Below are 4,798 nucleotides of genomic sequence, written 5' to 3'. Positions count from 1 at the left end.
TCCCCAACTTTAGGCCCGCCCTGTTCAGCTCCCCAACTTTAGGCCCGCCCTGTTCAGCTCCCCAACTTTAGGCCTGCCCTGTTCAGCTCCCCAACTTTAGGCCCTCCCTGTTCAGCTCCCCTACTTTAGGCCCGCCCTGTTCAGCTCCCCAACTTTAGGCCCGCCCTGTTCAGCTCCCCAACTTTAGGCCCGCCGTGTTCAGCTCCCCAACTTTAGGCCCGCCCTGTTCAGCTCCCCTACTTTAGGCCCGCCCTGTTCAGCTCCCCAACTTTAGGCCCGCCCTGTTCAGCTCCCCAACTTTAGGCCCGCCCTGTTCAGCTCCCCAACTTTAGGCCCGCCCTGTTCAGCTCCCCAACTTTAGGCCCGCCCTGTTCAGCTCCCCTACTTTAGGCCCGCCGTGTTCAGCTCCCCAACTTTAGGCCCGCCCTGTTCAGCTCCCCAACTTTAGGCCCGCCCTGTTCAGCTCCCCAACTTTAGGCCCGCCCTGTTCAGCTCCCCAACTTTAGGCCCGCCCTGTTCAGCTCCCCTACTTTAGGCCCTCCCTGTTCAGCTTTCCCCAACTTTAGGCCCGCCCTGTTCAGCTCCCCAACTTTAGGCCCGCCGTGTTCAGCTCCCCAACTTTAGGCCCGCCCTGTTCAGCTCCCCTACTTTAGGCCCGCCCTGTTCAGCTCCCCTACTTTAGGCCCGCCCTGTTCAGCTCCATCAACTTTAGGCCCTCCCTGTTCAGCTCCCCAACTTTAGGCCCGCCCTGTTCAGCTTTCCCCAACTTTAGGCCCGCCCTGTTCAGCTTTCCCCAACTTTAGGCCCGCCGTGTTCAGCTCCCCAACTTTAGGCCCGCCCTGTTCAGCTCCCCTACTTTAGGCCCGCCCTGTTCAGCTCCCCTACTTTAGGCCCGCCCTGTTCAGCTCCATCAACTTTAGGCCCTCCCTGTTCAGCTCCCCAACTTTAGGCCTGCCCTGTTCAGCTCCCCAACTTTAGGCCCGCCCTGTTCAGCTCCCCAACTTTAGGCCCGGCCTGTTCAGCTCCCCTACTTTAGGCCCGCCCTGTTCAGCTCCCCAACTTTAGGCCCGCCCTGTTCAGCTCCCCAACTTTAGGCCCGCCCTGTTCAGCTCCCCAACTTTAGGCCTGCCCTGTTCAGCTCCCCAACTTTAGGCCCTCCCTGTTCAGCTCCCCTACTTTAGGCCCGCCCTGTTCAGCTCCCCAACTTTAGGCCCGCCCTGTTCAGCTCCCCAACTTTAGGCCCGCCGTGTTCAGCTCCCCAACTTTAGGCCCGCCCTGTTCAGCTCCCCTACTTTAGGCCCGCCCTGTTCAGCTCCCCAACTTTAGGCCCGCCCTGTTCAGCTCCCCAACTTTAGGCCCGCCCTGTTCAGCTCCACAACTTTAGGCCCGCCCTGTTCAGCTCCCCAACTTTAGGCCCGCCCTGTTCAGCTCCCCTACTTTAGGCCCGCCGTGTTCAGCTCCCCAACTTTAGGCCCGCCCTGTTCAGCTCCCCAACTTTAGGCCCGCCCTGTTCAGCTCCCCAACTTTAGGCCCGCCCTGTTCAGCTCCCCAACTTTAGGCCCGCCCTGTTCAGCTCCCCTACTTTAGGCCCTCCCTGTTCAGCTTTCCCCAACTTTAGGCCCGCCCTGTTCAGCTCCCCAACTTTAGGCCCGCCGTGTTCAGCTCCCCAACTTTAGGCCCGCCCTGTTCAGCTCCCCTACTTTAGGCCCGCCCTGTTCAGCTCCCCTACTTTAGGCCCGCCCTGTTCAGCTCCATCAACTTTAGGCCCTCCCTGTTCAGCTCCCCAACTTTAGGCCCGCCCTGTTCAGCTTTCCCCAACTTTAGGCCCGCCCTGTTCAGCTTTCCCCAACTTTAGGCCCGCCGTGTTCAGCTCCCCAACTTTAGGCCCGCCCTGTTCAGCTTTCCCCAACTTTAGGCCCGCACTGTTCAGCTCCCCAACTTTAGGCCCGCCCTGTTCAGCTCCCCTACTTTAGGCCCTCCCTGTTCAGCTTTCCCCAACTTTAGGCCCGCCCTGTTCAGCTCCCCAACTTTAGGCCCGCCGTGTTCAGCTCCCCAACTTTAGGCCCGCCCTGTTCAGCTCCCCTACTTTAGGCCCGCCCTGTTCAGCTCCCCTACTTTAGGCCCGCCCTGTTCAGCTCCATCAACTTTAGGCCCTCCCTGTTCAGCTCCCCAACTTTAGGCCCGCCCTGTTCAGCTTTCCCCAACTTTAGGCCCGCCCTGTTCAGCTTTCCCCAACTTTAGGCCCGCCGTGTTCAGCTCCCCAACTTTAGGCCCGCCCTGTTCAGCTTTCCCCAACTTTAGGCCCGCACTGTTCAGCTCCCCAACTTTAGGCCCGCCCTGTTCAGCTCCCCTACTTTAGGCCCTCCCTGTTCAGCTTTCCCCAACTTTAGGCCCGCCCTGTTCAGCTCCCCAACTTTAAGGCCCGCCCTGTTCAGCTCCCCAACTTTAGGCCCTCCCTGTTCAGCTCCCCAACTTTAGGCCCTCCCTGTTCAGCTCCCCAACTTTAGGCCCTCCCTGTTCAGCTCCCCAACTTTAGGCCTGCCCTGTTCAGCTCCCCAACTTTAGGCCCTCCCTGTTCAGCTCCCCAACTTTAGGCCTGCCCTGTTCAGCTCCCCAACTTTAGGCCCTCCCTGTTCAGCTCCCCAACTTTAGGCCTGCCCTGTTCAGCTCCCCAACTTTAGGCCCTCCCTGTTCAGCTCCCCAACTTTAGGCCTGCCCTGTTCAGCTCCCCAACTTTAGGCCCTCCCTGTTCAGCTCCCCAACTTTAGGCCTGCCGTGTTCAGCTCCCCAACTTTAGGCCCTCCCTGTTCAGCTCCCCAACTTTAGGCCCGCCCTGTTCAGCTCCCCAACTTTAGGCCCGGCCTGTTCAGCTACCCTACTTTAGGCCCGCCCTGTTCAGCTCCCCAACTTTAGGCCCGCCGTGTTCAGCTCCCCAACTTTAGGCCCGCCGTGTTCAGCTCTCCAACTTTAGGCCCGCCCTGTTCAGCTCCCCTACTTTAGGCCCGCCCTGTTCAGCTCCCCTACTTTAGGCCCGCCCTGTTCAGCTCCATCAACTTTAGGCCCTCCCTGTTCAGCTCCCCAACTTTAGGCCTGCCCTGTTCAGCTCCCCAACTTTAGGCCCGCCCTGTTCAGCTCCCCAACTTTAGGCCCGGCCTGTTCAGCTCCCCTACTTTAGGCCCGCCCTGTTCAGCTCCCCAACTTTAGGCCCGCCCTGTTCAGCTCCCCAACTTTAGAACCGCCCTGTTCAGCTCCCCAACTTTAGGCCCGCCCTGTTCAGCTCCCCAACTTTAGGCCCTCCCTGTTCAGCTCCCCTACTTTAGGCCCGCCCTGTTCAGCTCCCCAACTTTAGGCCCGCCCTGTTCAGCTCCCCAACTTTAGGCCCGCCGTGTTCAGCTCCCCAACTTTAGGCCCGCCCTGTTCAGCTCCCCTACTTTAGGCCCGCCCTGTTCAGCTCCCCAACTTTAGGCCCGCCCTGTTCAGCTCCCCAACTTTAGGCCCGCCCTGTTCAGCTCCCCAACTTTAGGCCCGCCCTGTTCAGCTCCCCTACTTTAGGCCCGCCGTGTTCAGCTCCCCAACTTTAGGCCCGCCCTGTTCAGCTCCCCAACTTTAGGCCCGCCCTGTTCAGCTCCCCAACTTTAGGCCCGCCCTGTTCAGCTCCCCAACTTTAGGCCCGCCCTGTTCAGCTCCCCTACTTTAGGCCCTCCCTGTTCAGCTTTCCCCAACTTTAGGCCCGCCCTGTTCAGCTCCCCAACTTTAGGCCCGCCGTGTTCAGCTCCCCAACTTTAGGCCCGCCCTGTTCAGCTCCCCTACTTTAGGCCCGCCCTGTTCAGCTCCCCTACTTTAGGCCCGCCCTGTTCAGCTCCATCAACTTTAGGCCCTCCCTGTTCAGCTCCCCAACTTTAGGCCCGCCCTGTTCAGCTTTCCCCAACTTTAGGCCCGCCCTGTTCAGCTTTCCCCAACTTTAGGCCCGCCGTGTTCAGCTCCCCAACTTTAGGCCCGCCCTGTTCAGCTTTCCCCAACTTTAGGCCTGCACTGTTCAGCTCCCCAACTTTAGGCCCGCCCTGTTCAGCTCCCCTACTTTAGGCCCTCCCTGTTCAGCTTTCCCCAACTTTAGGCCCGCCCTGTTCAGCTCCCCAACTTTAAGGCCCGCCCTGTTCAGCTCCCCAACTTTAGGCCCTCCCTGTTCAGCTCCCCAACTTTAGGCCCGCCCTGTTCAGCTCCCCAACTTTAGGCCCGCCCTGTTCAGCTCCCCAACTTTAGGCCCGCCCTGTTCAGCTCCCCAACTTTAGGCCCACCCTGTTCAGCTCCCCAACTTTAGGCCCACCCTGTTCAGCTCCCCAACTTTAGGCCCACCCTGTTCAGCTCCCCAACTTTAGGCCCACCCTGTTCAGCTCCCCAACTTTAGGCCCACCCTGTTCAGCTCCCCAACTTTAGGCCCGCCCTGTTCAGCTCCCCAACTTTAGGCCCGCCGTGTTCAGCTCCCCAACTTTAGGCCCTCCCTGTTCAGCTCCCCAACTTTAGGCCCGCCCTGTTCAGCTCCCCAACTTTAGGCCCTGCCTGTTCAGCTCCCCAACTTTAGGCCCGCCCTGTTCAGCTCCCCAACTTTAGGTCCGCCCTGTTCAGCTCCCCAACTTTAGGCCCGCCCTGTTCAGCTCCCCAACTTTAGGCCCGCCCTGTTCAGCTCCCCAACTTTAGGCCCGCCCTGTTCAGCTCCCCAACTTTAGGCCCACCCTGTTCAGCTCCCCAACTTTAGGCCCACCCTGTTCAGCTCCCCAACTTTAGGCCCGCCCTGTTCAGC

Source organism: Salvelinus fontinalis, chromosome 11 (assembly GCF_029448725.1).
Source record: "Salvelinus fontinalis isolate EN_2023a chromosome 11, ASM2944872v1, whole genome shotgun sequence".
NCBI lineage: Eukaryota > Metazoa > Chordata > Actinopteri > Salmoniformes > Salmonidae > Salvelinus > Salvelinus fontinalis.
Note: the sequence above shows the minus strand (reverse complement) of the source record.